We start from the raw sequence: 24,030 nt of genomic DNA, 5'->3' as shown, positions 1-24,030 counted from the left end.
GCAGAGACACTACCCCCTCATAGACCATACGACTGCCCTATCGACCTGTTACCTGGTACTTCTCCTCCCCGTGGGCGTATTTATCCATTATCCGCTGCTGAGACCCGGTCGATGTCCGAATATATTGAGGAGAATCTGGCCAGGGGATTCATCCGGAAATCTACCTCCCCGGCGGGAGCAGGCTTCTTTTTCGTCAAAAAGAAGGACGGCTCTCTCCGTCCCTGTATAGACTATAGAGGCCTTAACCAGATCACGGTGAAGAATAAGTACCCCCTTCCGCTCATTCCGGAGTTATTTGATCGTCTGAGGGGGGCTAGAATCTTCACTAAACTGGACCTCCGTGGGGCGTACAACCTGGTTCGTATCCGTCAGGGGGATGAATGGAAGACGGCATTCAACACCCGGGACGGCCACTATGAATATCTGGTAATGCCCTTTGGCCTCTGTAACACTCCTGCCGTCTTTCAAGAGTTGGTCAATGACATCTTCCGGGACCTTCTCTACTCCTGCGTAGTGGTGTACCTGGACGACATCTTGGTCTTCTCTCCGGATCTCCAGACTCACCGGAGGGATGTTCGTCAGGTCCTGCTCAGGTTCAGGCAGAACCATCTCTACGCTAAATATGAGAAGTGCCTCTTTGAGCAGACCTCGCTTCCGTTTCTGGGCTACATTATCTCTCAGACCGGCCTACAAATGGATCCTGAGAAACTGTCTGCCATCGAGAAATGGCCCCGACCAGAGGGGTTGAAGGCTATTCAACGGTTCCTGGGCTTCGCCAACTATTACCGCCTCTTCATCCCGCACTTCTCTTCCCGGACTGCCCCAATTTCCGCGCTCACCCGTAAGGGTACTAATCCCAAAGAGTGGCCGCCCGAAGCAGAGGAGGCCTTTCTTTCCCTAAAACAGGCCTTCTCTTCCGCCCCGGTGCTGCATCGCCCGGACGGCAACAAGCAGTTCTTCCTGGAAGTTGACGCCTCCTCTGGAGCCGGAGCGGTACTTACTCAAAAATCATCTTCCGGGAGAATGGTAACTTGTGGCTTCTTCTCCAAACTCTTCTCCTCTTCTGAGCGCAACTATTCCATAGGAGACCGAGAGTTATTGGCCATCAAGCTGGCGTTGGAGGAGTGGCGTTACCTACTCGAGGGGGCTCTTCATCCGGTAATAATTTACACTGACCACAAGAACTTGGCTTACCTCCAGCATGCCCAGAGACTTAACCCGCGCCAAGCCCGGTGGTCCTTGTTTTTTGCTCGCTTTGATTTTGTTCTTCATTTTCGCCCGGCTGACAAAAACGTCAAAGCAGACGCCTTGTCCCGATCCTTTCTGGTGTCCGATCTCGAGGAAGAACCTAAACATATCATCGATCCCGCCAGAGTAATGCAGGTGGCTCCCGTGAGTCTAAATCGTCTCCCTCCCGGTAAGACGTTTGTTTCAGTACCTGATTGGGAGAGGATCCTACACTGGGGCCATTCGTCTAAACTAGCTGGCCACGCCGGTCAGAAAAAGACCCTCCAGCTTATTGCCCGGCACTATTGGTGGCCTACCCTGCACAAGGACATAATAGACTTTGTTTCTGCCTGTGTGTCCTGCGCCCGCAACAAAGTCCCGAGACATCTGCCAGCCGGACGCCTCCTTCCGCTTCCTGTACCTGCTGCCCCCTGGCAGCATATAGCAATGGACTTTATAACTGATCTCCCCGTCTCTGCCGGTTGTACGGTCATTTGGGTGGTCGCTGACCGCTTTTCCAAGATGGCTCACTTTATTCCCCTGCCAGGCCTTCCGTCTGCACCCGAGCTGGCTAAAGACTTTATCCGCCACATCTTCCGTCTTCATGGCCTGCCCCTCCACATCGTGTCGGATCGTGGGGTACAGTTCACCTCACGTTTCTGGAGAGCCACTTGTAAACTACTAGACGTCACCCTGGACTTCTCTTCCGCTTACCACCCACAGTCCAATGGTCAAGTGGAGCGGATCAATCAGAACCTGACCAGTTACCTCCGGCACTTCGTTAATGCCCACCATTCTGACTGGGTGGATCTCCTACCATGGGCCGAGTTCTCTTATAATAATCACGAGAGCGAATCCTCCTCCAAATCCCCGTTTTTTGTAGTCTTTGGTCAGCATCCTCGGATTCCTTTTCCTGTCTCCACCTCTGTGGACAACCCGGCTGCGGAATCTCTCGTTAGCAAATTTTCCTCCATATGGGAGAGTACCCGGTCCGCACTCCTTCTGTCATCCGAGCGTATGAAAAGACACGCTGACAAAAAACGCCTGGATCCTCCACAATTTCGTCCAGGAGATAAAGTCTGGCTCTCATCTAAATATGTTCGACTCAAGATACCTTCTTACAAGTTAGGGCCTCGGTTCATCGGTCCTCTGGAGGTCATCAGTCAGATCAACCCGGTGGCCTATAAATTGAAACTCCCGGCCAACTTACGGATCCCTAACTCCTTCCATGTATCTCTCCTCAAACCCGTGGTGCTTAACTCTTTTTCTAAGTCTACAGGTACGCCTCCTGCTCCGGTTTCTGCTGAGGACGAGTTTGAGGTAGAGAACATTCTTGCCACCAAAAGGGTAAGAGGAAAGACCTTTTTTCTGGTAGATTGGAAGGGGTTTGGTCCTGAGGAGAGAACGTGGGAGCCCCGGGAGAACATCCATGCCCCTCTCATCCTAGCTAAATTTCTTTCTGGCCTAAAAAAGGGGGGGCCTAAAGGGGGGGGTACTGTAGTGCCGGCGTCCCTGCCCTCTGCTAGGCAGGGACGCTGTTCCCCTCACCGCTCTGCTCCGTGCCCGGCGTCCCTCTCCTGCTCTGCTGGCAGCGCGCGCTCCTTCCCGGCCACTGTGCTTAGGGCGCGCGCGCGCGCCCTCCCTCCCTCTTAAAGGGGCCGCGCGCGCCGTCCTAAGGAGTCCCCGGCCAATAGCCGGAGGACTTTACCATATATAAGGCACCTCCTCCAAAATGGAGGTGCCCGAGCAATGTTGTTGCACTGTTCACTACTCTGCTTCAGCCCTCAGGTCCCGTTGCCAGTTACCTGCCAGTTACCTGCCAGATTCCTGCCTGATTATCTGCTACCTGCCTGCTAGTCTGAGGTCCGACGGTCTGCCTTACTACTCCTGTCAGTCTGTCAAAGGACCAGCCTGCCCGCTCACCTGGGAGCGCACATCAGCCACCTGCCTGCCTGCCTGAGGTCCGACGGTCTGCCCTCCAACTCCTGTCAGTCTGTCTATGGACCAGCTTGCCCGCTCACCTGGGAGCACACACCTGCTACCTGCCTGCTAGTCTACCTGGAGGCTCCGCCGTCACGTGCTGTGACCACCCGCCTGTCCAGAGACTTCTGCCCGCTCACCTGGGAGCGCTCATCTGCTGCCTGTCTGCTAGCCTACCTGGAGGCTCTGCCGTCACGTGCTGTGACCACCCGCCTGTCCAGAGACTTCTGCCCGCTCACCTGGGAGCGCTCATCTGCCGCCTGTCTGTTGGTCTTCCTGGAGGCTCCGCCATCACATGCTGTGACCACCCGTTCATCCAGAGACTCTCGCCTGCTCACCTGGGAGCTCACGTCTATCATCAGCCGCCACAGGTCGTACCAACCCTTTACCTAGAGACTGCCCCGGTCACTTGCCGTGACCATCTGCCCGTTCATTCAGAGACTGCCCCGGTCACTTGCCGTGACCATCAGCCCGTTCATCCAGAGACTGCCCCGGTCACTTGCTGTGACCATCTGCCCGTTCATTCAGAGACTGCCCCGGTCACTTGCCGTGACCATCAGCCCGTTCATCCAGAGACTGCCCCGGTCACTTGCCGTGATCTCCTGCCCGTCTTCCCTGGTCGCCACCCACTCCCTTACAAGGACTGCCCCCTTGTATAGTAGCTCAGAGGTTCCGCCTCCCAGACCCGTTACAATCTCGATCCTAATAAAAGTTTTTTAACTGCAGCAGCTTTAGTGGACTCTACTGGAGCTGGAATTACGCGGCTGCTGGCATGAGACTTGCCCTCCAATAGATCCTTGTAAAAGGATTTAAAGTGTATTCATTCAAATTAGAGAGACAATTTAAATTAAAAAGCTTAGAGCTGCCTCCACCACAGGGGGGCTCGCTCGACCCACCAGCGGACAGGCACCAGTATTGGGAGAGGGGGGCTGGCCGTCAGGGTCCACCGCGGCTCTGGCACAAACCCGGCGACACGTAGGTGGCACGGGCAGGAAAGGACTGGCCGTGTCGGCTTCTCACTTTTTGGATTTTAGAAGGGCATGACATGCCTATATCTGTGTCTCCCCCTCCTTTTACTCCTCCAACTCTTTTCTTTTCGCATGACTATATGTACTTGTCACTTTTCCATGTGTTACTTATGTCTTCTGAGCAGATTGTCAGCTTTTGGATACCTTTGAAGGTGTTTTCTATGTGTTTCTATGTGTTTTTGTTTGCCTGCCATTGGTTTTAACGGTGTTCGAAGGTGTTCGACGAACAGTTCGGCGTACACATGGGTGTTCGACGAACCGAACCGAACTCGAACACTACGGGGGTGGCTCAACACTACTTATGAATTTTAAAAAACCTTGAACTGTACAAGGTTCCAATTGATGATACCTTTAAATCAGATTTTTACATTTCAGTGAGGCCTCGAATTTTGTTTCCAATTGAAATCTTCCATTTTCTGAAATGTCTTCCAGAAGGAGAATCACTGATATTGATCATGGTGCTATAAGAAAAGGAGTGAAACTCATAAGGATGAAACAGCGTCTGAGTAGTTGTGGCCGAGTGGTTAAGGCGATGGATTAGAAATCCATTGGGGTCTCCCCGCGTAGGTTTAAATCCTGCCGACTACATTTAACTTCATGTAACATTTTGACAAATTATCTGAGTAGATCAATTTCCACATTCCAAAATCTATCCCCCACGGAAATGGTCTGTAATCTTTGGATCGGATTTGTAGAACCAGCTTAACAACATCTGTAGATTTCGTTTGATTATTCAGCCTGGTGCGATGTCACTTGTGCGTCACACCACCAATCAAAAGGAAGCTCAGAGGGTGCCATCAGGTATGTGGTGCAACTCTTCCTTTTTTCCAGCGAACACAGACCACTGCTGTGACTGATGGACTGAGATATGAACTTTGATTTGCACCAACTCTACTTGAATTATCTTTCCGATGAAACCTTTTAGCACACCATGAAAAATCTTTAGTGACTTCTGGATGAGCAGAAGTTTTGCAATTTCTTTTTTTCTCACCCTTTTTCCAGCTAATAGATCCAGCACGCTAATTATTAGCCAGATTTCATCAACATTTTAAAACTGTCCTTGTTGTGATATCATGGAATGTTAAGCACACTTGCGGAATAAAAAGTGAGGAGATATTAATTTACTACTGTGTATTAGATATACATTTGCAGAACAGCTTTAGAACCTGTTTTCATCATAATGCATGAATTTCCCAGGTTCCATTGATATTTGAACTCAGATCACTGGATTCAGAGTGAATTTCTCACATTTCCACAATTTACACATGCTCTTTTACCATTTTCAAAAGAAAATCCAGCCAGCTTAATTGGTGATATGGTTCCATGGTGTAATGTTTAGCACCATGGGCTCTGAATCTAGCAATCTGAGTTCAAATCTCAGTGGAACCTGAGAAATTCTTTTTGCTCAGTGGTTTTATCTTTTCTGCTCACACTCAATTTGCCAATGCACATTGTTTAACATAAAAAGAGAAAGTTAAAATCCACATGGCAAAAAAGATCTATCTATCAAGACAGTTTAACTCAAAAGTTAAACTTGACTTCATGAAGCAAAACTCATACTATCTATGTCACACAAGCAGCTGTATTCTATGACTTGTGCCAATGTTTGCATGACTGTTTTTCCAGGTGGTTGAAACTGACAAGGATTTCAAGCCAAAACGGCTTCAAGAAGCGACAGAGATTCTTTTCCTGAATCACCCTTTTTAGTGTTTTCCAGCGTTTATGTAAACATAGTTTGGTGATGTTTTTCTAAGTATTGTTTTGGGCATCGATTGAGTTTGTTTTCGTTTTTTTTTTGCTGCGAATGTCACTCAGGAACCATCCAGGGGTCTTTCTAACCTTCTCATTGACTTGTGTTGCAAGTATAAAACAAGCAAAATATACCTGAAAAATGATATGCTCACTTCTGTTAACTGCTTGGCGTTTTGTGAAACTTGATGAGGTTAAAAGACGCTTAATACCTGATCATATGAACAGCAAGTGTTTTTGCATGGAAATGAATCTGTTCAAACTTTTGAGCATTTTCAAAGCCTTTTTCAGGAGGTGTTTGGAACAAAGTCACTCGAAATCCGCCTTATGAATTTTAAAAGACCTTGAACTGTACAAGATTTAAATTGATGATACCTTTAAATCAGATTTTTACATTTCAGTGAGGCCTGGAATTTTGTTTCCAATTGAAATCTTTCATTTTCTGAAATGTCTTCCAGAAGGATAATCACTGATATTGATCATGGTGGTATAAGTTAAACGTGTGAAACTCATAAGGATAAAACAGTGTTCGAGTAGTTGTGGCCGAGTGGTTAAGGCTGATGGACTAGATATCCATTGGGGTCTCCCCATATAGGTTCAAATCCTGCTGACTACATTTAACTTCATGTAACATTTTGACGAATTATCTGACTTGATCAATTTCCACATTCCCAATTCTATCCCCCACGGAAATGGTCTGTAATCTTTGGATCATATTTGTAGAACCAGCTTAACAGCATCTGTAGATCTTCTTTTGAATATTTAGCCTGGTGAGAGGTCACTTGTGCGTCACACCACCAATCAAAAGAAAGCTCAGAGGGTGCCATCAGGTATGTGGTGTAACTCCTCCTTTTTTCCAGCGAATACAGACAACTGCTGTGACTGATGGACTGGGATATGAACTTTGATTTGCACCAACTCTGCTTGAATTATCTTTCCGATGGAACCTTTTAGCACACCATGAAAAATCTTTAGTGACTTCTGGATGAGCAGAAGTTTTGGAGTTTCTTTTTTTCTCACCCTTTTTCCAGCTAATAGATCCAGCACGCTAATTATTAGCCAGATTTCATCAACATTTTAAATCTGTCCTTGTTGTGATATAATGCAACTTTAACCACACTTGTGGAATAAAAAGGGAGGAGATATTAATTTACCACTGTGTATTAGATATACATTTGCAGAACAGCTTTAGAACCTTTTTTCATCATAATGCATGAATTTCCTAGGTTCCACTGAGATATGAACTCAATCACTGGATTCAGAGTGAATTTCTCTCATTTCCACAATTTACACATGCCCTTTTACCGTTTTCAAAAGAAAATCCAGCCAGCTCCATCAGTCATGTGGTTCCACGGTGTATTGGTTAGCACTCTGTGGAACCTGAGAAATTCTTTGTGCACAACGTTTTTGTCTTTTCTGCTCACACTCAATTTGCCAATGCACATGGTAAACATAAAAAGAGAAAGTTAAAATCCACATTACAAAAACGATCTATCTATTAAGAAAGTTTAACGCCAAAGTTAAACTTGACTTCATGAAGCAAAGCTCATACTATTTTTGTCACACCAAGCAAATGTACTCTATGACTTGTGCCAATGTTCACATGACACTTTTTCCAGGTGGTTGAAACTGACAAGGATTTCAAGCCGAAACGGCTTCAAGAAACGACAGCGATTCTTTTCCTTAACCCCTTCAGGACCCAGCCTATTTTGACCCTAAAGACCTTGGCATTTTTGTCAATTCTGACCAGTGTCCCTTTACAATGTAAAAACTCTGGAACACTTCATCGGATCCTAGCGATTCTGAGATTGTTTTTTCGTGACATATTGGGCTTCATGTTATTTTTAAATTTAGGTTGATAATATTTGCGTTTATTTGTGAAAAAATCAAAAATATGGGAAAAATTTTTAAAATTTCGCAATTTTCAAATTTTGAATATTTATTCTGCTAAACCAGAGAGTGATGTGACACAAAATAGTTAATAAATAACATTTACCACATGTCTACTTTACATCAGCACAATTTTGGAAAAAAAAAAAATTAGTAGGAAGTTTCAAGGGTTCAAATTTCATCAGCAATTTATCTTTTTTCCAGCAAAATTTACAAAACCATTTTTTTTAGTGACCACATCACATTTGAAGTCCCTTTGAGGAGTGTACATGACAGAAAACACCCAAAGTGACACCATTCCAAAAACTGCACCCCTCAAGATACTCAAAACTACATTCAAGAAGATTATTAACCCTTCAGGTGCATCACAGGAACTAAAGCAACATGGAAGAAAAAAATTAACATTTTAATTTTTCTAACAAAAATTTTCTTTTAGCCTAAATTTTTTAATTTTCTCATGTGTAACAGGATAAAATACATCCTAAAATTTGTTGAGCAATTTCTCCTGAGTACAATGATACCTCATATGTGGTCATATACCACTGTTTGGGTGCACGGCAGGGCTTAGAAGGGAAGGAGCGCCATTTCACTTTCTGAATGGAAAATTAGCTCCAAAAGTCAAATTGCTCTCCTTCCCTTCTGAGCCCTGACATGCGCCCAAACAGTGGTTTATGACCACATATGAGGTATCGGTGTATTCAGGAGAAATTGGCCAACAAATTTTAGGATGCATTTTTTCCTGTTGCACATGAGAAAATTAAAAAATTTAGGCTAAAAGAAAATTTTTGTGAAAAAAAAAGTACTTTTTTGCTTTCACAGATCAATTTGTGAAGCACCTGGGGGTTTAAAGTGCTGACTATGCATCTAGATAAGTTCCCTGGGGGGTCTAGTTTCCAAAATGGAATCACTTGTGGGGGAGCTCCACTGTTTAGGCACATCAGGGGCTCTCCAAACGCTACATGGTGTCCGCTAACAATTTGAGCCGATTTTCCATTCAATTTGTTAGCGGACACCATGTCGCGTTTGGAGAGCCCCTGATGTGCCTAAACAGTAGAGCTCCCCCACAAGTGACCCCATTTTGGAAACTAGACCCCTCAGGCACCTATCTAGTTTCATAATGAGCACTTGGAACCCCAGGTGCTTCACAAATTAATCCGTAAAAATAAAAAAGTGTTTTTTTTCCACTTTTTCATTTTTACGAATCAATTTGTGAAGCACCTGGGGGTTCCAAGTGCTCACTATGCATCTAGATAGGTGCCTTGGGGGTTCTACTTTCCAAAATGGGGTCACTTGTGGGGGAGTTCCACTGTTTAGCTACATCAGGGGCTCTCCAAATGCAACATGGTGTCCGCTAACAATTTGTGCCGATTTTCCGTTCAATTTGTTAGCGGACACCATGTCGCGTTTGGAGAGCCCCTGATGTGCCTAAACAGTGGAGCTCCCCCACAATTGACCATATTTTGGAAACTAGACCCCCCAAGGCACCTATCTAGATGCATAGTGAGCACTTGGAACCCCCAGGTGCTTCACAAATTAATCCGTAAAAATATAAAAGAGTTTTTTTTTTTTCCACTTTTTCATTATTACGAATCAATTTGTGAAGCACCTGGGGGTTCCAAGTGCTCACTATGCATCTAGATAGGTGCCTTGGGGGGTCTAGTTTCCAAAATGGGGTCACTTGTGGGGGAGCTCCAATGTTTAGGCACACAGGGGCTCTCCAAACGCAACATGGTTCCAATTTGTTAGCGGACACCATTGTATAGTGTATGTCAGGTTGGTGTGCGGTGTGGTATAGTGTAGTGTATACACCACACACACACAACCTCACATACACTACAACACACACACCAACCTGACATAGACTCCTCAGCTGAGTATGCCCTAGACTGAGATGAGCGGGACGGGCAGGACATTTTGTGTGCTGTGTGCGTGTATAAAAAAAAAAAATCTAAACTTTATTATAGTGTGAGTGTACGTGTGTGTGTGAGTGCTTGGTGTAACCTTCTGCAGTCATGTGTGGGGGTGGTCAGGCGTAGGGGACTCTCAGGCGTAGGGGACTGTCAGGCGTAGGGGACTGTCAGGCGTAGGGGGTGCGCTCAGGCACACGGGGCGCATGAGGGGGCGGTCAGGCGTAGGAGGGGACTGAGGAGATGGAGGAGCCTGCAGCAAGGGGGGTGATCACTGGGGCAGAAAGAGGGGCAGGAGCCGGCAGTAGCAGCAACAAGGGAGTGAACGTTGGGACAGAAAGGGGGGCAGGAGACGGCAGCAGCAAGGGGGGTAGGAGGCCGACAGCATCAGGGGGTGATTACTGGGGCAGAAAGGGGAGCAGGAGCCGGCAGCAGCAGGGGGGTGATCACTGGGATGGGGGGTGATCACTGGGAGGAGGGAGTGGGTGATCACTGGAACGGGTGATCACTGGGACCGGGACGGGGTGATCACTGGGACGGGGACGGAGGAGATCACTGGGAGGGGGAGTGGGTGATCACTGGGACGGGGACGGGGGTGATCACTGGGATGGGGACGGGGGTGATCACTGGGACAGGGGAGGTGAACACTGGGACAGGGGGGTGAACACTGGGGACGGGGGGGTGATCACTGGGGATGGGGGGGTGATCATTGGGAGAGGGGGTGATCACTGGGGGGAGGGGGTGATCATTGGGAGGTGGGGGGTGATCATTGGGAGGGGGGTGATCACTGGGAGGGGGGGTGGTGGGTGAGATCACTGGGAGGGGGGGATGGTGGGTGAGATCACTGGGACTGGGGGATGGTGGGTGTGATCACAGGAGCAGGGCATTTACACTGAGCCTGCTGCTGCCTGTGATCACAGTCCACCGGCTGTCAGAAGGAAAGCAGCGGCCGGTGGATGAAGACGTGGAAGATGGAGGGAGCGGAAGTTGGGGTGCAGGAAAGAAATTGGGAAGGGGGTGGAGGGGGTAGTGGAGAGGGGGGTCGGGGGGGAGTGGGAGCAATACTAACTGCTGCGGATCAGGGACGGGATGGAGCTGGGGAGTTTCAGCCATCGGGAACAACTCCCTCCACATCTGATTGGGGCTAGTGTCCATGTGACACTAGCTCCCCAATCTGATTTGGGGGGAGGGGGGAGACAGAGGTGACACTCCCCCCAGCCAATGGCTGATGCTATATGCATCAAGCCATGCCCAGATAGTAAATATTTCACCAATTTCCATTGGTGAAATATTTAATTCATTCCAATTGGCAGTTTCACTAAAGTGAAAGTGAAACTGACAATCGGGGGGGGGGGGTTTAGCACGGGGGGGTTAATCCACCACCTGTGGGGTAAACTACAGGTGTCACAGTTGCAGTAGTAACTGTGACACCTGAGCGACCCTGCTCACACGCGCTGCAGGGGCGCGATACCTCCATGTCACAGACGCTGTGACACGGGTCGGGAACGAACTGATTTCCATGTCACATAGTTTGGTAATGTTTTTCTAAGAATTGTTTTGGGCATCGACTGAGTTTGTTTTCATTTTCTTTTGCTCGCAGAATGCTGCGAACGTCACTCAGGAACCTTCCAGGGGTCTTTCTAACCTTCTCATTGACTTGTATTGCAAGTAAAAGCAAGCAAAATATACCTGAAGAATGATATGCTCACTTCTGTTAACAGCTTGGCGTTTTGGGAAACTTGATGAGGTTAAAAGACGCTCAATATCTGATCATATGAACAGCAAGTCTTTTTGCATGGAAATGAATCTGTTCAAACATTTGAGCATTTTCAAAGACTTTTTCAGGAGGTGTTTGGAACAAAGTCACTAAAAATCCGCCTTAAGAATTTTAAAAAACCTTGAACTGTACAAGGTTCCAATTGATGATACCTTTAAATCAGATTTTTACATTTCAGTGAGGCCTGGAATTTTGTTTCCAATTGAAATCTTACATTTTCTGAAATGTCTTCCAGAAGGATAATCACTGATATTGATCAAGGTGCTATAAGAAAAGGTGTGAAACTCATAAGGATGAAACAGCGTCTGAGTAGCTGTGGAAGAGTAGTTAAGGCGATGGACTAGAAATCCATTGGGGTCTCCACGCGCAGGTTGAAATCCTGCTGACTACGTCTAACTTTATGTAACTTTTTGACTAATTATCTGAGTAGGTCAATTTTCACATTCCCAAGTCTATCCCCCACGGAAATGGTCTGTAATCTTTGGATCAGATTTGTAGAACTAGCTGAACAGCATTTGAGGATATTCTTTTGATTATTCAGCCTGGTGCGATGTCACTTGTGCATCACACCACCAATCAAAAAAGCTCAGAGGATGCCATCAGGTATGTGGTGCAACTCCTCCTTTTTTCCAGCGAACACAGACCACTGCCGTGACTGATGGACTGGGATATGAACTTTGATTTGCACCAACTCTACTTGAATTATCTTTCCGATGGAACCTTTTAGCACACCATGAAAAATCTTTAGTGATTTCTGGATGAGCAGAAGTTTTGCAATTTCTTTTTTCCTCACCCTTTTTCCAGCTAATAGATCCAGCACGCTAATTATTAGCCAGATTTCATCAACATTTTAAAACTGTCCTTGTTGTGATATCATGGAACTTTAAGCGCACTTGTGGAATAAAAAGGGAGGAGATATTAATTTACCACTGTGTATTAGATATACATTTGCAGAACAGCTTTAGAACCTATTTTCACCATAATGCATGAGTTTCCCAGGTTCCACTGAGATTTGAACTCAGATCACTGGATTCAGAGTGAATTTCTCACATTTCCACAATTTACACATGCTCTTTTACCATTTTCAAAAGAAAATCCAGCCAGCTCTAAAGGTCATATGGTTCCATGGAGTAATGGTTAGCACTCTGGACTCTGAATCCAGTGATCTGAGTTCAAATCTCAGTGAAACCTGAAAAATACTTTCTGCACAGTAGTTTTGTATTTTCTGCTCGCACTCTATTTTCCAATACACATGGTTTAACATAAAAAGAGAAAGTTAAAATCCACATGGCAAAAAAGATCTATCTATCAAGAAAGTTTAACTCAAAAGTTAAACTTGACTTCATGAAACAAAACTCATACCATCTATGTCACACCAAGCAAACATACTCAATTATTAGTGCCAATGTTCGCATGTCACTGTTTCTAGGTGGTTGAAGCTGACAAGGATTTCAAGCCGAAACGGCTTCAAGAAACGACAGCGATTCTTTTCCTGAATCACCCTTTTTAGTGTTTTCCAGCATTTTTGTAAACATAGTTTGGTGATGTTTTTCTAAGAATTGATTTGGGCATCGATTGAGTTTGTTTTCATTTTTTTTTTGCTCGCAAAATGCTGCGAACGTCACTCAGGAACCTTCCAGGTGTTTTTCTAACCTTCTCATTGACTTGTATTGAAAGTATAAAGCAAGCAAAATATACCTGAAGAATGATATGCTCACTTCTGTTAACCGCTTGGCATTTTGGGAATCTCGATGAGGTTAAAAGTAGAGATGAGCGGTGTTCGACTCAAACTGTTTGCCAATCTCAAATTCGAGCTCTTTTGGGCGGTGTTCGAGCCATTCGGCGAAGACGAACAATTTAAAAAAAAATTCGGCTGTTCAAGGTTATGTTCGATAACTGTTCGTGCACCAAAATCATAACTGGATTTTTTCTCAGTAATGCTGAAAATTAATGTTAATACGCAGTTTGAGTGTACAGCGGGGCAGGGGATGGATCGCTGCAGAAATAATTAAGACCTCCATTTTTTTTTCTCTTTCCCGCATTTACAGTGGGGAGGTGCAATCTGTCAGCCTATCAGCAGCGCACACACGGAGCGAAGTGCTTTTTTTCACACAAGCAAGGGCATGTGTCATTGGCAGTGTATGTCACATGTCCTTGCCCTATAAGTCCCAGCCATTTTCCCCGTCGCCACCATTTTCTCACTGCTGCAGCTGCGTGTTAGATGGCACCGCTGTTGCTGTGTGCGCTATACCTTGTTAATTTCAAGCCAATTTTCGCACAAATCTACAGATAGCTTGGGAGTAGGGAATAGTTGTGAATGCAGTCCTTTTAAGGACAAGGTTACATAATTTCCTACGACTTTTATCAAGCAGGTCTGTGCTCTTAAATAGATAGGTTGGGAGTAAAGACTAATTGTAATTGCAGTCCTTTTGAGGGCTAGGATACATCAGTTAATATCACTTTTTGCCAGGCAGGTCTGTGCCAGTGCTGTGCAAGTTTTTTTCACAGCATTTGGCTAAATCTAGCAAAGCAAATCCTTTTTGGCCTCTTGCCGTGTGTGTTAGTCAGTGGAGTAGCCTATCTGTGTTGCAAGCTACACCACCTGTGTATAGAATACAAATGTTTTTACTGCACCTAGTGAAGTAAAACCTTTTGGGCATAGCATCATTCTATTAGTCCATCTATACTAACCTCCACCAAGTTGCAAATTCAATATAATTTTTTTCTGCATCTAGCTCTGAAAAAATATTTCGGCTTGTAGCAGTGTGTGGGACTTGTTCTATTAGTCCTTCTATACTAACCTCCACCAGTTTGCAAATTCAATCTAATTTTTATCTGCATCTAGCTGTGAAAAAATATTTGGGCTTCGGCTTGTAGCAGTGTGTGGGACTTGTTCTATTAGTCCATCTATACTAACCTCTACCAGGTTGCAACTTCAATATAATTTTTTTCTGCATCTAGCTCTGAAAAAATATTTCGGCTTGTAGCAGTGTGTGGGACTTGTTCTATTAGTCCATCTATACTAACCGCCACCAGGTTGCAAATTCAATATAATTTTTACCTGCATCTAGCTCTGAATAAATATTTCGGCTTGTAGCAGTGTGTGGGACTTGTTCTTTTAGTCCATCTATACTAACCTCCACCAGGTTGCAAATTCAATATAATTTTTATCTGCATCTAGCTGTGATAAAATATTTGGGCTTCGGCTTTTAGCAGTGTGTGGGACTTTTTCTATTAGTCCATCTATACTAACCTCCACCAGGTTGCAAATTCAATATAATTTTATTCTGCATCTAGCTCTGAAAAAATATTTCGGCTTGTAGTAGTGTGTGGGACTTGTTCTATTAGTCCATCTATACTAACCTCCACTAGGTTGCAAATTCAATATAATTTTTAACTGCATCTAGCTCTGAAAAAATATTTCGGCTTGTTGCAGTGTGTGGGTCTTGTTCTATTAGTCCATCTATACTAACTTCCACCAGCTTGCAAATTCAAAATAATTTTTAGCTGCATCTAGCCCGGAAAATAATTTTGGGTTTAGTAGCAGTGTGTGGTATTCATTGTATTAGGCCATCTATACCAAGCTCCACCAGCTTTGAAATTAATAATAATTTTTAGCTGCATCTTGCCTGTAAACTAATTTTGGGCATATTAGCAGTGTGTGGTACTCATTCTATTAGGCCATCTATACTAAGATCCACCAGCTTTGAAATTACTAATAATTTTTAGCTGCATCTTGCCTGGAAATTAATTTTGGGCATAGTAGCAGTGTGTGGTACTTATTGTATTAGGCCATCTATACCAAGCTCCACCAGCTTTGAAATTAATAATAATTTTTAGCTGCATCTAGTCCGGAAAAAATATTTTCTTCCCAATAGTGGTAGCAATAGAAATATGGGGCGTGCTCCTGGCTGACAAAAATATACGCTTCATAACAAAAAACACCAGCCTAGCGCACTGCATTAATAAGATGGCATCATTGTCTCTCCCAGTGCTAGGCCTACTACGCCGGCTAGCATTCCTGTGCCTAAAACACAATGTATGGGTCCGCGTTAGCCACGATGCTGAGGGGTCTAAAGCTGCTGCTAACGCTTTATCACTATTCAATTGGCAGATTTTCACAGAGCTCCTCCCCAATGCCCACCCATTGGACAACAGTTGCCCAGCCTCCCTATGGGATCTAGTGGCGAACAGTTGATGCCATTAATCAAAGCGTCAGTTGCCCGGTCGACGTGTGAAGCATACGGTAAGGCATGGGAAGAGTGGACACGACTAGTAGCAGGCAGACGGGTTGACCAATGTGAACAAGCCAGATTCAAGTCACCATAGAATTTATCCACCAGCTAATGATGAGGGGCATTTCAGGGGCATCAGCGCAGTGGTGTCTGACCGGAGTAGCATTTCACTTCCAACTCCTGAATTGGGGAGATGTGACAAAGAGATTCATCATCAGACAATCCATAAAAGGGTGGAAAAGCGGTTAGCCAAGTCAGGAGTGTAGACGTCCCGTCCCGTGTCACTAAAACTGATTTCTCACATCATATCCCTAACACCATTAACATGACACTCACAATTTGAAGCAACACTACTGTCTACTGCATTTGCGATCGCCTTCTTCGGGGCGCTATGGATAAGCGAATTAGTCCCTCAATCCAAAATTACCACCAGTGGAGGCTTATTACACCAGGACGTAGTCATAGCCAATAATGCAATACGTCTACGCATACGCCAATCGAAAAACGGTTCCAGCGGGCAGGGGCACTTGGGTACTTCTACAACCCACAAACGGTACACTGAGTCGGGTAACAATAGTAAAAACATATATAACCATCAGATCACATATTAATTTCTTCCTATCACACATTGATGGAACGCCATTATCAAGATACCAGTTCCAAGCTATATTAAATAAATGCATAACATCGGCAGGGAACCACCCCAAAGATTACGGGACACACTCATTCCGCATAGGCGCTGCCACGGAAGCAGCAAGAGCAGGACTGTCAGAAACGGAAGTTCAGAGGATAGGGAGATGGCAATCCACGTGTTTGTCGAGATACATAAGACCGGAATTGTTATCCTAACTTGTTTTGTTTCTTTTACAGGTGACGCTAAGCCAACAGTGTGGGTGATAGACCACTCGTATATATACTGGGCAGAAAAAAGGGCGAAAGTCCGCCCAGGCGGGAGGAAATTAGTTTCATAACACATATTTCAACTGGAGAGGTATTAAAGGCCTGCTATGGCCACAGGTGCTAATGGAGGTAATCAAGGTAGGGAGAGAGGCAATGGGTCCAGTCATCTTAGTTATACAGGCCAGGGGAAACGACCTAGGTCATCACAAGAGCGCATAACTAATGGCAATAATGAAACTAGACACTGAGCGCTTCAGAGAATTTTCACAAAACTAACTATAGTATTGTCAGAGAGTGTGCCGATAGCGGTATGGCAAGGTGCGCGAGACATAACGGCCATCGAACGGACAAGGCGGGTAATAAATATTCGGATGGCAAAATTTAAAAGAGACAGAGGCGGTATAGTAATACAACACTGGAAGGAGATAAAGCAGGCCTCATACGGCCCGACAGTGTTCACTTAATGGATATTGGACTGGACATATTCATGTCAGGACTCCAGGACGGAGTGGAACAAGCGTTAAGAGTGATGGATGGGGGTCAGAGTCCTGCATATGAGTACGCAGGATGCTCTGTGGCCTGGAAATAGAAAGGACATGTTGAAGGGTTACACTTGTTGGCCAACTTGCCGATGTGGAGACCCAGGGCATGCTGCAACAAGCTGAATTATTTTAGAAATAAAATGCCTTTCTAATGGAATGAGTATAAAGAGTTAATAAAGCTGTGACCGATCCTCACCCATCCAGTTTAAAGAGTTACATTATTGTATTGTCAAGGAATGGGTGGCGGTAGGGGGGCTGAGCGCCTGGGTTTGGTTGGGGATCCCCACAGTCTGCCTAGGCTAGATGCATTTAAAAATTCTTATTAGATACACAGGCGGTGCAGCTTGCTTCGCAGCTGGGCTACTACGCTCAAAGTATTGCCTAGGCTAGATGCAGTTAAAAATTCTACGCTGACTAGCAGACACTGAAGCTTTGGAGCAGACCTCTGAGTAAACAGCTCTTCAGACTCAACCATCTGTGTTACCCCAAGCCATAGTGTATGTAGTTTCTTACAGTTAAAAGGGGGTGGGGAGCGACCCAACCCACCTGGAATTGTGGCACAGACACCACTTAAGTGGCATCCATTGCCCCACAGTTGCTTAAAACGGTTGGTGAGGTGATTTTACCAAATCCTCAAGCTTTTAGTCTCCCCAGGATGACACAGGGGTAGAAAAGTCCTTGCGGATCCATGATTTGTTCATCTTTATGAACTTGAGTCTGTCTACATTCTCAGTGGACAGCAGCGCGCACTTATCTGTCAGCACACCACCAGCAGCGCTGAACACACGTTCAGAGAGAACGCTGGCTGCCGGGCATGACAAGATCTCCAAGGCGCAAGTGGCGAGCTCCGGCCATTTAACCAGATTGGAAGCCCAAAATGAGCAAGGGTTCAGTGACACAGTCATAGCTTCGATGTTCACTTGGAGATACTCCTGTACCATCCTCTCTAGGCATTGACTATGTGTCAGACTTCTTGTCTCCTGTGGCCTTGCAAAGGATGGTCTAAAAAGGTGGTGAAACGATTCCACAAAATTGCTGTTACCAGCAGATACTGTGTTACTGTTACGGTTTAAGTGATGAAGACTCAACAGTCCCATGGTTTGCAAGTTAGAACTGTGAGATTCACTACGTGCACCACTGGTGTTTTGTGGAAAAGCATATGTAAGATTCTGCAACAGCCTCTGCTGATACTCCTGCATGCGTGAATCCCTTTCTATGGCAGGAATTGTTTCGGCAAATTTACTTTTGTACTGGGGATCTAAGAGTGTGGCAACCCAGTAGTCGGGATTACTTCGAATTCTGACAATCCGAGGGTCATGTTGCAGGTAGTGCAGCAAGAAGGCACTCATGTGTCTTGCGCATCCAGGAGGACTAAGTCCTTGTTGTGCTGGTAGCGAGGTAAGAATCATGCTTGCTTCCTCTGTCCTCTCCCCCCAACCTCGCACAACAGAAATGTGATCAAGGTCTCCCTCATCTAATGAGCCTTACATTCTCATCGCAAGTTCATCCTCCACTTCTTCCTCGGCTCCTGCACCTTCCTCAATAGTTTGGCTGCTACCATGCGTCCTGGTTAATCCCTCTCCCCCACCCTCCCATGCCTGCCGCCTTGGTGCTGCCGACCGTCTGGACCTTGGAGATGTTATCCCTTCCGCATATGACTCCTCCTCTACTTCCTCCACCTCCTCTTGTCCCACCACCTGACTCTGAATTCTGTTTAACGTGTGCTCCAGCATGTAAATCACCAGAATAGTCATGCTGATAATGGCATCGTCGTCAGCACTAAACATTTTCGTCGCCATTTCAAAAAAGTGCAGAAGTGTGTGTGATGCCCCTGAGGGTTCAGTCGCCACAGAGGTACTGCATCTCACCCAGAGGTGTGGTATCTCACCCTCAGGTAAAGAAGGAGTATGGCTCGGGACCCTAACACCTGCATCCAACACATACCCGCAGTGGGGGTAGGGTGAGATTGCTCCTAAGGGAGAGCACAGTCCCAGGTCCCTAGCTGGTGGGATGGTCCTATGTAGTGGGTGTGGGTGGAGAAAGCAGCTTAGGGGAGCACATGACAGGGAGAGTTTAATTAGGAAGCCATCTTAGAAAGAGCAAGCCAGTCAGAGGAGGAGAAGTGACAGGAGCAGAGGCACTGCATGAGCTCTGCTCCGGAGGCGGGCCTAGCCTGGGAGGCCCAGGACTGAAGGAGAGAAGAGAGGAGTGGGAGCAGGAAGGCTCCAGGATCCAAAGGGACCCTAGGCGTAGGGGCCGTGCAGAGAGCCACCCGTACGGCCGCTGCTACCAGGAGGTAGAGGGGTCAGGCCAGATAAGGGGAACCGGTCCCTCAACTAGCGGAGAAACAGCAAGGCTCAACTAGAAACCGGAGGCTGCAGCATTTCATGTACTGCAGGCCAAAGTCCACACCAGTCTCACTAAGAAGGTAGCCACATAGGACCCAGGGGACGGAACACACGTCGCCTGCCAAGGCCCGAGGATACTGAATAGAAGTGTCACTGGGTGTGAGGTGCAGGGAGAAGGCCAGAGAAAGGACACACAGAAGGGGGTTCTGCTAAGTACTCCTGAGCTATCTGGGGGTGGACTGAGCCCCTAACAGCATGACGGGGGAGATTGATCTGGTACCTGTTATCTAGACTGCAACAACTGTGAGTAAAGATCTTGGGACTGCATCACACGAACTCTGTGTTCATTACTGACTCCCTGCACTACAACCACCATCATCCACCCACACTGCCCTGAAGCTACACTCCTGTGGGGAGTAATAATACCATTGCTGCAAAACCACCAGCTTCAGAGGACTGTTCCGCAGCGGCGGCCCCTTTGGCCGTACTCCACAGGTGGCGTAGCCGGACAATATAAAACCCATATATACAAATTACCCTTGGATTGACCGCCCAGGGTCACGAACCGGGTCACCGCCACAGTGACTACAACCCCCAGCGTCTATCGGCCCGGCTCCGGGTACCCCACGGCCCAGGGGGCACGTCAAATTCATAGGTCCCTGATCAGAGACCACTCCTGCAGCGTGATTTGCCCCACATCTGGATCTCGTTGGCCCAGGCTATACATCAGAACGTATTGCACCAGGGTTTGTCGGTACTGCCACAGTCGCTGCAAAATGTGCAGAGTAGAATTCCACCGTGTCGGCACATCGCATTTCAGCCGGTGAACTGGCAGGCCCAATGACTTCTGTAGAGATGTAAGTCACTGAGCTGCAGGATGCAAACGGCGGAAGTGAGCACTAGAGAAGAGCGGTGTTCGACTAGAACTGTTCGCCAATCTCAAATTCGAGCTGTTTTGGGCGGTGTTCAAGTTGTTCGACGAACCCGAACAATTTGCAAAAAATTCGGCTGTTCGAGGTTATGTTCAATAACTGTTCGTGCACCAAAAGCGTGTCCTGCATGTCTGGCGCTATTTAGAGCACCAATCATGCAGGGATTGTCTGCCACTCACTGTAATGTCACAGCCATGGTGGTTGTGGCATTACAGTGATTGCCCAAATCGATGGGAACAGTGCTCACAGTGAAACATGAAAAGCCGGCAATTCAGCAGCGGCATACACTGGTACCCGACAATTTAGAACAGAAAGAATAGAGAATCACACATAGATTAGATAGATAGAAACATGTCAGTCACATATATATGAAGTACAGTGACAGTGTTGCTTACTGTACTTGTCATTTAGTGTAAAGGATTTATCAAAAAAAATATTAGTGTTTTCATGCACCGTCTCTTTAAAAAAGCCGGCCGGCAATTCAGCATCTGTACCCGACAATTTAGAATAGAAGGAATAGAGAATCACAGATAGATTAGATAGATAGAAACATGTCAGTCACATATATATGAAGTACAGTGACAGTGTTGCTTACTGTACTTGTCATTTAGTGTAAAGGATTTATCAAAAAAAATATTAGTGTTTTCATGCACCGTCTCTTTAAAAAAGTCGGCCGGCAATTCAGCATCTGTACCCGACAATTTAGAATAGAAGGAATAGAGAATCACACATAGATTAGATAGATAGAAACATGTCAGTCACATATATATGAAGTACAGTGACAGTGTTGCTTACTGTACTTGTCATTTAGCGTAAAGGATTTATCAAAAAAAATATTAGTGTTTTCATGCACCGTCTCTTTAAAAAAGCCGGCCGGCAATTCAGCAGCGGTACCCGACAATTTAGAATAGAAGGAATAGAGAATCACACATAGATTAGATAGATAGAAACATGTCAGTCACATATATATGAAGTACAGTGACAGTGTTGGTTACTGTACTTGTCATTTAGTGTTAAAATAAAGGATTTATTAAAAAAAAAATTGGCGTGAGGTTCCCCGTAATTTTAGTCTCTAGCGGAGGTTAAGCAGACGGCTGGGGCGGATGTTTGAAGCCCGGGAAGGGGGTAATACCCACGGAGCTTCCCAGGCTACTAATATCAGCCCCCAGCTGAATACCTAGCCTTTACTAACTATTAAAATGGGGGACCCCCCCAAAAAAAATGACGTGGGGGTCCCCCCTATTTTAATAGCTAGCAAAGTATAGGCAGACAGCTGGGGGCTGATATTAATAGCCCAGGAAGAGTGCCATGAATATTGGCCCCCTCCCAGGCTAGAAACACCAGCCGTCAGCCGCCCCAGAAATGGCGCATCCATACGATGCGCCAATTCTGGCACTTAGCCTCGCTCTTCCCACTGCCCTGTAGCGGTGGCAGTGGGGTAATAGGGTTGGGGTTGATGTCAGCTTATAATGCCAGCTGACATCAAGCCCAGGTTAGTAATGGAGAGGCGTCTATAAGACACCCCCATTACTAACCCCATAGTGAAAGTTTAAAAAAACACAAACACCCAGAATAAAGTCCTTTAATTGAAATAAAGACACAATTCTTTATTGTTCTAAATTAAACCATGCTTACAGTCACTCCCATTCCAGCTGAAGCCAACGATCTCCTGCAATAAAAGAAAAATAATAAAGCAACATCATCCATACCTTTCCATGGTTCCCAGGACAGCTTCAGCTCTGCTACATCGAGATGACAGGCTGGACCGCAGCAGAACGCTGCCATCCAGCCTGTCATCCCGCAGACACTGAGAAGCGCAGGCATGCTAGCGCTCCTCAGTGTCTCGCTGTGACGGCATCCAGATGAGCCGAGGTCATGTCCAATGAACTCGGCTCACTTCATGCACGTCACTGACAGCGTGGGAAAATTCTCCTGCACCCAGCGCTTCAGCGTGAGAATTTTCCCACGCTGTCAGTGACGTGCATGAGGTGAGTTCATGTCCAATGATCTCAGCTCACCTCATGCACGTCACTGACAGCATGGGAGAATTCTCACGCTGAAGCGCTGAGTGCAGGAGAATTTTCCCACGCTGTCAGTGACGTGCATGAGGTGAGCCGAGTTCATTGGACATGACCTCGGCTCATCTGGATGCCGTCACAGCCAGACACTGAGGAGTGCAAGCATGCCTGCGCTTCTCAGTGTCTGTGGGATGACAGGCTGGATGGCAGCTTTCTGCTGCGGTCCAGCCTGTCATCTCGATGTAGGAGAGCTGAAGCTGTCCTGGGAACCATGGAAAGGTAAGGATGATGTTGCTTTATTATTTTTCTTTTATTGCAGGAGATCGTTGGCTTCAACTGGAATGGGCGTGATGGTGAGTATGGTTTAATTTAGAACAATAAAGAATTGTGTGTTTATTTCAATTAAAGGACTTTATTCTGGGTGTTTGTGTTTTTTTAAACTTTCACTATGGGGTTAGTAATGGGGGTGTCTTATAGACACCTCTCCATTACTAACCTGGGCTTGATGTCAGCTGGCATTATAAGCTGACATCAACCCCAACCCTATTGCCCCACTGCCACCGCTACAGGGCAGTGGGAAGAGCGAGGCTAAGTGCCAGAATTGCCGCATCCTATGGATGCGCCATTTCTGGGGCGGCTGACGGCTGGTGTTTCTAGCCTGGGAGGGGGCCAATATTCATGGCACCCTTCCTGGGCTATTAATATCAGCCCCCAGCTGTCTGCCTAGCCTTTGCTAGCTATTAAAATAGGGGGGACCCCACGTCATTTTTTTTGGGGGGGTCCCCCATTTTAATAGCTAGTAAAGGCTAGGTATTCAGCTGGGGGCTGATATTAGTAGCCTGGGAAGCTCCGTGGGTATTACCCCCTTCCCAGGCTTCAAACATCTGCCCCAGCCGTCTGCTTAACCTCCGCTAGAGACTAAAATTACGGGGAACCCCACGCCAATTTTTTTTTAATAAATCCTTTATTTTAACACTAAATGACAAGTAGAGTCAGCAACACTGTCACTGTACTTCATATATATGTGACTGACATGTTTCTATCTATCTAATCTATGTGTGAAGCTCTTTTACTTTCTGTTGTAAATTGTCGGGTACCGCTGCTGAATTGCCGGCCGGCTTTTTTAAAGAGACGGTGCATGAAAACACAAATATTTTTTTTAATAAATCCTTTACACTAAATGACAAGTACAGTAAGCAACACTGTCACTGTACTTCATATATATGTGACTGACATGTTTCTATCTATCTAATCTATGTGTGATGCTCTATTCCTTCTTGTCTAAATTGTCGGGTACCGGTGTATGCCGCTGCTGAATTGCCGCCCGGCTTTTTTAAAGAGAGCGTCTTCTGAGCAGTTTGTCAGCTTTTGGACACCTTTGAAGGTGTTTTCTATGTGTTTCTATGTGGTTTTGTTTGCCTGCCATTGGTTTTAACGGTGTTCGATGGTGTTCTAAGGTGTTCGACGAACAGTTCGACGAACAGTTCCTCGAACATC

At 46.0% G+C, this 24,030-nt stretch overlaps 2 non-coding genes across 2 annotated transcripts; both read left to right on the top strand.

The window, feature by feature from the left end:
• The first annotated feature begins 4,741 nt into the window (after positions 1-4,741).
• Positions 4,742-4,823, top strand: TRNAS-AGA (transfer RNA serine (anticodon AGA)). The gene has a single exon. It is a non-coding gene; the product is annotated as a tRNA-Ser (tRNA).
• A 7,854-nt stretch (positions 4,824-12,677) lies between these two features.
• TRNAQ-CUG (transfer RNA glutamine (anticodon CUG)) lies at positions 12,678-12,749 on the top strand. The gene has a single exon. It is a non-coding gene; the product is annotated as a tRNA-Gln (tRNA).
• The last annotated feature ends 11,281 nt before the right edge of the window (positions 12,750-24,030 follow it).

The sequence above is a fragment of the Phyllobates terribilis genome, unplaced genomic scaffold, assembly GCF_046119375.1.
Source record: "Phyllobates terribilis strain yellow unplaced genomic scaffold, ASM4611937v1 Scaffold_13__5_contigs__length_258822181, whole genome shotgun sequence".
NCBI classification, from domain to species: Eukaryota; Metazoa; Chordata; class Amphibia; order Anura; family Dendrobatidae; genus Phyllobates; species Phyllobates terribilis.
Note: the sequence above shows the minus strand (reverse complement) of the source record. Positions and strands in the feature narration are given on the sequence as shown.